This window comes from Sapajus apella, unplaced genomic scaffold, assembly GCF_009761245.1.
Source record: "Sapajus apella isolate SASKATOON/1434 unplaced genomic scaffold, GSC_monkey_1.0 scaffold1300, whole genome shotgun sequence".
Lineage (NCBI taxonomy): Eukaryota > Metazoa > Chordata > Mammalia > Primates > Cebidae > Sapajus > Sapajus apella.
The window spans coordinates 5204-17162 of NW_022438226.1; the positions used below are offsets into that span (position 1 = coordinate 5204).

General features: G+C 47.7%; 1 long non-coding RNA gene across 1 annotated transcript; it reads left to right on the top strand.

Moving 5' to 3' along the window:
* The first annotated feature begins 6323 nt into the window (after window positions 1-6323).
* LOC116546744 lies at window positions 6324-10262 on the top strand. The gene is made up of 3 exons (XR_004266822.1): window positions 6324-6362; window positions 6457-6514; window positions 10126-10262. It is a non-coding gene; the product is annotated as an uncharacterized LOC116546744 (long non-coding RNA).
* The last annotated feature ends 1697 nt before the right edge of the window (window positions 10263-11959 follow it).

Here is an 11959-nt window from a genome sequence, read left to right on the forward strand (position 1 = left end):
CTTCTCTGGCTCTGGCCCTCATTCTGGTTTTCCCCAGGTCCCTTGCCCTGGCATAGGAACCTCTCATAAATGCAGGTTGCTCTGTCTTTATCTTCTTGGGTAGGACCCAAGGAAATTGCAAAGGGAAAGAGAAAGGCACTGCAGCCAGAGCCCAGAAGGTGGGTCTAGACCAGGCTGAGAAACAGGCAGGTGCCTCGTTGCCTGGTAGATGGGCAGGTCATAGTCCCCTCTCCACCACCCCCTCCCCAGCCCTAATGTGTGCCCAGAGTTTTGAGCAGCACCTTCCTGTTGAGTGAGGGGAGGTTTTGACTCCAGTTGTGAAGGAAGCATTTCCACAGAGCAGAAACAAAGGCTTAGATGTGCCTGAGTACCCTGCTGTGTGCTGGCTCTGTGGCATGCACCCCGTCTTCTGACCTCCCAGTTTCCAGGGGGTGGGGAGCAGGTCAGAGGGACTGATCCCTAGGGGGCGGGAGCCCCTCAGAGGGACTGCGATGTCTGGGACATCAAGGAGGGGAGGGGATGTCTACATATAAGCTCACTGCCCACAGGTGCTTCTTAAGGGGTTTGTGTGGACCAAGAAAATGTGAAACCCATACACACAGCTTTCTGATGATGTAAGTCCATCTAAGCATATTTTGGAGAAATGCATGTACATAGTATCCTTGAAATGACCTTGCTAAATACATTCCTTTAAGGGGAGTCTGTTCCAGTTGGAGAAGTTGTGCTCTCTGTAGAGGCTCTAAACTCCTCTGGCTGCAACCTGAAGGCAGATAGGGAGGAGGATGCATGTGTGTTGGGGGTGCAGCAATGCCCCTACCTGCATGGAAGCTTGTCCTACCTCTGCACAAGGTGGACTCCCAGTGATTGTTTTTGGACGGTGAAGGTTTCTGTTGCCATCAGAAATGGATGGACAAAGGATAAGAGTATCAGTGTAGCCAAGCACGGTGGCTCACACTTGTAATCCCAGCACTTTGGGAGGCTGAGGTGGACGGATCACAAGGTCGGGAGTTCGAGACCAGCTTGGCCAACATGATGAAACCCTGCCTCTACTAAACATACAAAAAATGAGCTGGGTGTGGAGGCATGTGCCTGTAATTCCAGTTACTCAGGAGGATGAAACAGCAGAATCCCTGGAACCCAGGAGGCAAAGGTTGCAATGAGCGGAGATCACACCATTCCACTCCGGCTTGGGTGACAGGGCAAGACTCCATCTCAAAGACAAAATAAATAAATAGGTGGAAAATAAACAGTTCCGTTTACCAGGAATATGCTTTCTAAAAATAAATGTCATAATGACTCCGGACAAGGGAGGCATCCTCAAACCCAGCTCTAAGACGGCAGTTAAGGCATGGCGGGGAAGGGACGCCAGCTTTGCAGCCAGGCAACTCTGAGGTCTGCCCCTTCCTTACTGTCTGACCTCGGGTGGTTTACTTAATGTCTCCAGGCCCCTAATCTTCCTCATCTATAAATGGACGTAGTAATACCCAGCTTATAGGGTCATGGGGAAGATAAAAATGTGAAACTTCATGTAAAGAACTTAGCACAGTACTTGGAATGTTAATAGAATGGAAAAAATGATCGTTGTTATCATTAGTCGCACTACTTTTTATTTATTCATTTATTATTCATTTATTTTTTGAAAGGGACTCTTGCTCTGTCACCCAGGCTGGAGCATGGTTGCTCAAACTCGGCTCACTGCAACCTCCACATCTTGGGTTCAAGCAGTTCTCCTGCCTCAGCCACCCAAGTAGCTGGCACTGTAGGCAGGAACTGCCACACCCAAATAATTTTTTTTTGTATTTTTAGTAGAGATGGGATTTCACCATGTTGGCCGGGCTGGTCTTGAACTCCTGACCTCAAGTGATCCTCCCACCTCAGCCTCACAAGGTGGTGGAATTACAGGTGTGAGCCACTTGCCCAGCGCATTTTTTTAAAACAATTTCAGGCCAGGTGTGGCAGCTCATACTTGTAATCCCAGCACTGTGGGAGGCCTAGGTGGACAGATCACTTGAAGTCAGGAGTTCGAGACCAGCCTGGACAACATGGTGAAACCCCATCTAAAACAGAAACAAGAGAGGTCTGGTGGTGTGCACCTGTGATTCCAGCTACTAGAGGGGCTGACGGGGCAGGGTCACTTGAGCCATGATTGCAACACTGCACCCCAGCCTGGGTGACAGAGACCCTGTCTCAAAACACACACACACACACACACCCCAAATTTTCCCACCTGTGTAATTTTATTTGATGAAAGTTATATATGGCTGGGCATGATGGTTCACACCTATAATACCAGCACTTTGGTAGGCCGAGGCAGGCGGATCACCTAAGGTCAAGAGATCGAGACCAACATGGCCAACATGGTGAAACTCCAACTCTACTTAAAAAAAAGCAAAAAAATTCAGCCAGGCCTGCTGGTGCACTCCTGTAGTTCCAGCTACCAGGGAGGCTGAGGCAGGAGAATACCTGGAGCTCACGAGGTGGGCGTTGCAGTGAGCTGTGATCTTGCCACTGTACTCCAGCCTGGGCCACAGAGTGAGACTCCATCTCAAAAAAATAAACAAACTGGTCGGGCGTGGTGGCTCACGCCTGTAATCCCAACATTTTGTGAGGCCAAGGCAGGTGAGTCACCTGAGGTCAAGCTTTCAAGACCAGCATGACAAACATGAAGAAAACCTGTCTCTACTAAAAATTCAAAAATTAGCTTGGCATGGTGACATGTGCCTGTAATCCCAGCTACTTGAGAGGCTGAGGGCAGGAGAATGGCTTGAACGAGGGAGGCAGAGGTTGCGGTGAGCCTGGATCACACCGCTGCACTCCTGCCTGGGCAACAAGAGTGAAGCTCCATTGCAAAATAAAATAAAGTTTTGTGTGTGCATGTGTGTGTGTGTGTGTGTATACATATATATATATATGGAATAATTAGCATATGATTATATGGAATATATGTCTAGAATATATATATTGGATCTTTTTATATGATTTTTTTGATATATAAAGAATCATCAGTATATGATTATATATGAAATGCAGGTATGGAATCTTTTGTGACTGACTTTTTTCATTCAGCATCACACCTTTGAGGTTCATCTGAGTTGCTGCTAATTAGCCCACTGATCGTTGGGATTGGTTGCAATTTTTGGCTATTGTGAACAAAGCTACTATGAACACAGGTTTTTCTGTTTGTTTGCTTGTTTGCTTGAGATTAAGTCTTGCTTTGTCACCCAGGTCGGAGTGCAGTGGCACATTCTCGGCTCACTGCAACCTCCGCACTAGGGTTGAAGCAATTCTCCAGTCCCAGCCTCCCAAGTAGCTGGGATTACAGGTGGGCACCACCATACTCGGCTAATCTTTGTATTTTTAGTTGAGCGGGGTTTCACCATGTTGGTCAGGCTGGTCTTGAACTCCTGATCTTGTGATCCACCCGCCTCAGCCTCCCAAAGTGCTGGGATTAGAGGCGTGAGCCAAAGCACCCAGCCTGTTTTTGTTTTTTAAATGCAAACGTAAGTTTACATTTCTCTGGAATAAATGCCCAAGCTGCATTTTATGTTAAGTACATGTTGAGTTTTATAAGAAACTACTAAAGTATATTTGAGAACAGCTGTACTCCATACACGTTATAATATAAAATATATTCTTATTGGCAATGTATAAATGATCCAGTTTCTCCAGCATTTGGCACTACCGTTATGTTTTATTTTAGCCATTGATAAGTCTGCAGTAATTTTTGATAGGTCCTTAGTAATATTGTGCTTTTAATGTTCACTTCCCTAATGGCTAATGATGTCGAATACCTTTTTCATGCATTCGTCATCTACACATTGCTTTGGTAAAATCTTTGCTCCTGATTTTCTTTCAATTTTTAAAATACTGTGGTAATTTATACTTAACATAAAATCTACCATCCTGACTGTTTTTAGGTACAGAGTTGAGTCACATTAAACATATTAAATGTGTTCATAATGTCACACAACCATCACTGCCATCAGTCTCCATGGCTCTTTTCTTTTTCTTTTTTTGAGGCAGAGTCTCCTTCTGTCACCCAGGCTGGAGTGCAGTGGCAGGATCACAGCTCACTGCAACTTCTACCTCCCAAGTTGAAGCAATTCTCCTGCCTCTGCCTCCTATGTAGCTGGAATTACAGGCGTCCACAACCACACCCTGCTAATTTTTGTATTTTTCGTAGAGGCAAGGTATCTCCATGTTGGCCTGGCTGGTCTCAAACTCCTGACCTCAGGTGATCTGCCCGCCTCGGCCTCCCAAAATGCTGGGATTACAGGTGTGAGCCACCATGCCCGGATGGTTCTTTTCATCTTGTAAGACTAAAACTCTCTACCCGTTAAATACAAACTCCCCATTCCCTCCTCTGCCAGCCCGTGGCAACCACCATTCTACTTTCTGTCTTTACCATTTTGAATATTATTTCGTTTTCGATTTTGTTTTGAGATGAAGTCTCGCTCTGTCACCCAGGCTGGAGTACAGTGGCTTGATTTCGGCTCACTGGAACCTCCCCCTCCTGGGTTCAAGTGATTCTCATGCTTCAGCCTCCCAAGTAGCTGGGATTACAGGCATGTACCATCACGCCTGGCTAATTTTTGTATTTTTAGTAGAGACATGGTTTCAGCATGTTGGTCAGGCTGGTCTTGAACTCCTGACCCGGCCGGGCAAGGTGGCTCACACCTGTAATTTCAGCACATTGGGAGGCCAAGATGGCAGATCACAATGTCAGGAGTTTGAGCCGAGCCTGAGCAACATAGTGAAACCCTGTCTTTACTAAAAATACAAATATTAGTCGCGCACGGTGGTGGGTGCCTGTAATCCCAGCTACTCGGGAAGCTGAGGCAGAATTGCTTCAGCCTGGGAGGCGGAGACTGCAGTGACCCCAGATCTGCAACCTCCTCCTCGGGGTCAAGCGGTTCTCCTGCCTCAGCCCCTCCAGTAGCTGGGATTACAGGCGGGCGCCACCACGCCCGGTTAATTTTTGTATTTGTAGTAGAGACGAGGTTTCAGCATGTGGGCCAGGTGGCTGGGATTCCCCTGCCTCGCCCCAGATCCCCGGGAGAGGCCAGCGCGGCCCTCCCGTGGGTGTCACAGAGACAGATGCGATGCGGGTCCCTCTCCCTGGGAAGGGGTTGGCTGGGTCCAGTCCGCAGGGCCCCTCTGGGACTGACCTAGGATGGAGGTGAGGTGGGCAGCGCTGGACCCCAGGGCCCCTGCCTGCCTCCTGGGGAGCAGGTGACCCAGGCAGCCCCGGTGAGGCCGCGGTGTCTGGGCCCTAGCGTGGCCCCCGGGCTCCCACAGGACGGATGGGACAGGAACGCCGGGAGGCCCTGCTGCCCTCGGGACTGTCCCTCCAGTCCCCGATTTCCGTGGTTCTAAGGCCCCCCTCTGCAGAGGGACCAGGGAGCCCGCCCTGCATCCTGAGGCGCCGCGCTTGAGGGACCCCAGAGCTCCGGCCAGGCCACTTCCTTTCCGGATTGTGAAGCTGAGGTCCAGAGAGGGGCAGGGGCAGGTCCTGGAAGCTCCCCAGGCAAAGGGAGCCGATCTCGGGGCTGGGGTCACAGGGCTCCACTCCTGCCACCTCCAGGGCGCTAGAGCCGGGAGGAGACACTGGAGCCTTTTGTCCACCGCCAGGGCTGGGCAGAGGCTCCGCCTGTGCCCCAGTGCGAGGCTGCTTCTGTGCAGTCTGAGCCGCGGCCCCTTTAAGAGGGGGTCGTGCGTCAGCCAGTCGCTAGGGACGCTGCGGGCGTGCGCGCCTCTACGGAAGCCGAGACGGTGGTTCACGCGGGGCCCCAGCAAAAGCCGAGGCGTCGGTGGGAGCGAGCAAAAGCGGCGGCGTGCCGGCAGAGACGGTGGCGTCCAGAAGCGGCGGCGCGGGACCAGCCGGCAGAGGCGGCGGCGTCCAGAAACCGCGGCGCGAGACCAGTCGGCAGAGGCCGCGGCGGCCAGGAGCGGCGGCGCCCAGGAGCGGCGGCGCGGGACCAGCCGGCAGAGGCGGCGGCGGCCAGAAACGGCCGCGCGGGACCAGTCGGCAGAGGCGGCGGCGGCCAGAAACGGCGGCGCGGGACCCGTCGGCAGAGGCCGCGGCGTCCAGAAATGGAGGCGCGGGACCCGTCGGCAGAGGCCGCGGCGGCCAGAAACGGCGGCGCGGGACCAGTCGGCAGAGGCCGCGGCGGCCAGGAGCGGCGGCGCGGGACCAGCCGGCAGAGGCGGCGGCGGCCAGAAACGGCCGCGCGGGACCAGTCGGCAGAGGCGGCGGCGGCCAGAAACGGCGGCGCGGGACCCGTCGGCAGAGGCTGCGGCGTCCAGAAACAGCGGCGCGGTCCCAGCCGGCACAAGCGGCGGCGTCCAGAAACAGCGGCGCGGTCCCAGCCGGCACAAGCGGCGGCGGCCAGGAGCGGCGGCGCAGTCCCAGCCGGCAGAGGCGGCAGCCAGAAGCGGCCGCGCGGTCGCAGTGAGCTTCGGAGAAGCCGTAGTGGCTTCCAGGTGATGGGGGAGCAGGAGTCAGGTCTGCGCGGTAAGTGGCGGGGCATGGACCCCACCGGGAACCCTCCGGGCCTCCCTGCCCCTTCCCCGCCGCTCCCTTTTGGGCCCTGACTCCTTGTGAGCCTCGGGGCCCCAGTGGTCTGCATGGCGGCGGTTGTGGGGTCCTGGCCGCTCCAGCATCCGCATCCTGGCCGGGAACGGCGTGCGACCCGCGTCCAGCAGATAGGAGCGCCTGTCCCAGAGGCTGCGGCGAAGCGCGGGACCTGGGACCCTCCGAGCCCCTGGGCCTCTGAGCTGAGGTCCAGGGTTATTTTGACGTCTCAGGACCTTTAGAAAAAGACCTCGCTAGAGCACAGTAGAGCAGGGGACATCTGTAGTGTCAATTCTCTGAGGAGTCTCCAGGTATTTAGCTGTTTTCCGTGGTGTGTATTCTGATGTTCATTTTCATCTGCAGTGTATGGTTTCTCCAAAACCATACCCGCGTTCCTTTTTTTTTTTTTCTTTTTTTTTGGAGACAGTCTCGCTCTGCCCAAGCCGGCTGGAGTGCAGTGGTGCCATCTGGCCTCATTGCAACCTGCGCTCCCGGGTTCAAGCAATTTTCCTGCCTCAGCCTCCTGAGTAGCTGGGACTACAGGGGCCCGCCACCACGCCAGGCTCATTTTTGTATCAGTGGTAAAGACGGGGTTTCTCCATATTGATCAGGCTGGTTTCAAACTCGACCTCAGGTGATCTGCTCCTTCAGACTCCCAAAGTTCTGGGATTACTGGTGTCAGCCACTGAGCCTGGCCTCTCCTATTTTTAAACAACTTTCTAGGAATATTCAGTAAGTGTGAGATTATCTGTGTGTGGTTTTCAATTAAACCACACACAGTTAACTTTGTTGGGTAGTTAATTTTGAGGACCTTTTATCTGTTGTTCGATTTTATGTCGCAGAATTGTCTGTTCAGGTCCTTTGCGAAATACTAGATTCATTTGCTACTTTGTAGTGTTTTTTGTGTACACCTTAGATGACAACTCATGAATTACATGATTACCTGAAATTTTTGCCTAATCTATAGGATGCTTTTTTTATTTGGAAAGTAGTTTCTTTGCTGTGCAGAAACTTTTCAGGTTGATGTAGTCCATGTTTATTTTTGCATTTTATGCATGTTATTTTGGTCACCCATATAAGAAAACACTTATCAGTGACAAAGCATTTAATTGTTAATGAGGTTTTTCTTCCAGGGTGTTTGTTTTTTTTTCTCTTTGCAAAGTTGAGCAGAGACTCAAGTGACCCAGAATATATGCTCAACCTGTGTTTTAGTTAAAAACATTTTGTGGTTTATGATCTTTTGTTCAGGTCTTCGGGGTATTGTTTGTTTGTTTGTTTTTTGTGTGGGGGGGTTGATTTTCATATATCATGTAAAATCAAGGTCCTGTTTCTCTCTTCTGCATGCAGATACCATTTTTCTCAAAGGTATTCATTGAGCAGACTCTGCCTTCCACATTGCGGTGGTCTTTATCAAAGTGAGTTTGCTGTGTCCATATTTGCATTGATCTTGTTTTGTCTTCCCTGGTTTTGTCCACAGTTCTAGGTGTTGCTTTTATGCAAGTACCGTATATCTGCTGCATAACTGCAGCTTGGCGGTGTGATTTAATATCGAGGATTGTGGGTCCTCACTTTGATTGTATTTCTCAGAATTCTTTAGATATGAATTGCTCTTATGTGATTTTTAGCAGTATGTATTTATTTCTGTTAACTTTTTTCCACAGCATAAAGGTGCATAATTAGGGGTACATTTTCACATATATAGATTGGGTAATGATCAAATCAGGATACTTAGGATCTCTATTCCCTCATAAGGTATTGTTTTTGTGTGGAGAGAACACTCAAAATTCTCCTTTCTTGTTCTTTTGAAAAATACAATATTGTTAACTTCAGTCACCAGGCTGAGGAAGAGAACACTCAGATTTATTCCTTAAAGGTTAAGATAACTTTGCTTCCATAACCAATCCCTACTTCCCCTCTGTCTCCCAGACCCTGGTAACCAATATTGTGCTTTCTACCTCTTTACCATAGACATCTTAAGATTCAGTGTTTGTCTTTCTTGGCCCAGCTTATTACATTTAACGTAATGTTTTCCAGGTTCATCTGGGTTGCTCCACATGACACTTTCATCATTTTGGTGGCCGAAGAACATTCCCTATTGTATACATAACAAGAGTTTCTTGATCCCTTTATCTGTGGATGGACAGGTAGGTTGAATGTATACCTAGTAGTGGGAATGCTAGATGGTATGGTAGTTTTCTTTTCTATTCTTTGCAGGACCCCCCAACTGTTTTTTACAGCATTAATACTAATTTATGTTTCCACAAACAGTTCCCCTTTGTGGAAATTCATACTAGAAGTTGTCTTTTTAAATATTTTAATCTGTTTGTAGTGTTCATTCTAGTTGGAGTGAGATAAGATCTGAGTGTGGTTTAGATCTTCATTTTTCTCATGCGTAGTAATGGTAACTGCATTTTTGCAAAGGTTGCGTCAGGTTCTTGTCTGCACAAATATCTCTTCAGGTTATTTGGTTTGGTTATTTTTCTGCTTTTTTTTGGCCAGCTGGTAGTGTTACCGGCTGGCTTGTACCTTTTCAAAAATAACTCCTTATCCAACTGAATGTTTGCCTAAATTTTCTTATAATTTTTGGTATGCCTTTTCATTTTGTTCATTGTTTATTAGGCACAAACTCTTCAGTTTGACGTGACCCCACATGTATAATTTCTTGGTTAGCCGTGCTGTTGGTTACTAATCAAGAAAAAACAAAATCACTACCAAAGGAGTCCATTGTCCATGATTTTCTTTTCCTTGTATTTTTGTTAGTTTTTGCAAATCATGCGCATACATCCAAGTTGCAATAAATACACGCACACCCGAGGTTGTCTTTATTGTTGCAAGTTTTGTGTATAATCTTTCATCCTTTTTAGTTGATTTTTGTGTATTTCATACCATAAGAGTCCTGTATTATTCTTTTGCATGTGGATACCTAGTTTTGAAAACCTTTCCCATTGCGTCAGTTTGGTAGTGTTTTGAAAAATGTGTTCTCTCTATATAAATTTGTGTTTATTATTGAACACCCTCATTTTGCTCACTGGTCTGTATTTCTCTGTGTTTACCAGTGACATATGGGTTGGTTAACTAGGGATTTTCATTTAATTAGAACTCAGGGAATGTGATACATGCCACATGGTTTGTGTTTCTCAGGATAACTTTGGAAATGCAGGGTGTTTCACATTTCCATGAGAATTTTGGCATTGTTTTCTTTATATATCTTAAAACACCATTTGGCATATATAAATGTATATAATCAGAGGGTACACAGAAGATTTTGAGACGTGTATGTTGAGTAATCATCAAATTGGGTTATTTAGCATCTCTTCACCTCGTATAGTTAACAATTTTTTTGTGTGGTAACAACATTGAGAATATTTTCTTCTAGCTACTTTAAGGCATATGATACATTTGTGTTAAGGCTAGTCACCCTGCTGTGGAATAGAAGACCAGAATTGATTGCTCCCATGAGGGTAAGTTTTTACCCATTACTGATTCCTTCCCAGATCCTCTCCATCTTCCCAGTGACTTCTAGTAACCCCAATTGAACTTTCTGCTTCTAGGAGATGAAGATGTTTTCAGTCTGCATGCCTGAGATGGTGTGGAATGGGACTTTGTCTACCAGGCTCATTTGTTGGACCTGATGTTCTCCAGGTTTCTTCATGTGGCTGCAGGTGGCAGGATTTCTCAGAGCTTTATGGCTGGAACATATTCCGTGGTGTATCTGTACAGCAGTTTCTTCATCCCTGCAGCTGTGTGTGGACGGGTAGGTTGGTTCTGTACCTTGGCCACAATTACAAGTGCCTCAGTAACCATGGAAGGCAGATAGCTCTCTTCAGCCCAGGGATTTCAACTGCTTTACATGTGGAACCAGTGGTGGGGCTGCAAGCTGACATGGTAGTTGTACTGTGAAGTTTTTCAGGAACCTCCTGCTGTTTCTCATAGTGTGTATACTAGTTTACATCTCCACCAATAGTGTTGAAGAGGTTACCTTTCTGTAAGTCTACACTGGCTGGCACCTTCAAAAATTAGTGTTTTGTTATTGGTAGTATTTATAGTGAGTGGAAGGAGACGGAATGTTAGCGTGGCTTTCATGGACATTTTTGTGAGTATTCGTGATGTGGAGAAAGTCATTTGAGAAATCCCCACGTTGCTTTCCATGGTGTCTGAACTGGTTTGCATTTCCACCAGCAGCAGAGCAGCATCCCTCTTCTCTGCCTCGCCTGCATTCGTTCTTGCGGACCGTGTCCTAATCGTCATTCTGGCCAGTGTGCAGTACTATCTCGTGGGCCTTTTGCTTTGCCTTTTTCTGTTGATGACTGAGGTAGAGAAATGTTGTCATGTCTGTTGGTTGCTGTAAGCCTTCTTTTGAGGTGCATGATTTCCTGCCTCTTGCCCTTTCTTTATTGAGTTTTTATTTTCCTGATTGATTTAACATCTTTAAGGTAGATCCTGGATATTAGCCTTCATCAGATGCATGCGTGGGAACATTTTCTCCCGTTGTGCAGGCTGTCTGTTCACTCTGTTGGTCATTTCTTCTGTGCAGCAGCTCTTCTGTGTATTAGGTGCCACTGGGCAATAATTGTTTTAGTTGCGCTTGCTTTTGGAGACTGAGACACATCCATGCTGTGCCAAATCCTCTGTCAGGAAGGGTGTTTCTAGGTGTTTTTTTTTTTGCAGGCTTTTCATATGTGAGGTCTTGCATTTACATCTTTCATTCATCTTGAGTTTATGTCTGTACACCGTAAGACACGGGGCCCACTGTTTTTCTTCTGCAGCTGGCTAGTCATGCCAGCGCTATCTATTGAAAGGAGGGAGTCCTTTCTCGAAAGCTTATTTTTGTGGATTTTGTTGAAGATCAGATGGTGTTAGGGGTGAGGGTTTACATCTGGGTCCTCTAATCTGTTCCACTGCTCTGTGTGGAATGGGGTCCCTAGCTTTTCAATGAAATTTAACATCGGGAAGTGTGACACAACTGAGGTAGTTTGGATTTCTCAGGATTGCTTTGGAAGTTCAGTGTGTTTTGTGGTCCTCATGAATGTTAGCATTGTGTATTTAAATTGTTTTTTAAAACGTTGGTCATATAGTAAAGGTATACAATGCAGGGAGTTAGAATGGGGCATTTTGATTAATGCAGACACAGAGGAATGATAAAATCAGGATATTTAGAGGCTCTATTATCAGAAACAGTTAATTTATTTGCTGTGAAAACATTTGGAATCTCCCAGATTTTGTGAAAAGGGTGTGATGTTGTGTTAGCCTCTGGTCACTTGACTGTGGAACAGCCAGGAACAATTCATTCCTCTCATCTAAGTGTAACTTTGTGTCTATTTCTGACCTCTGCCCATCCCCCTTCTTCCTTCCAACCTTTAGTAACTATTACTGTGCTTTCTAGAC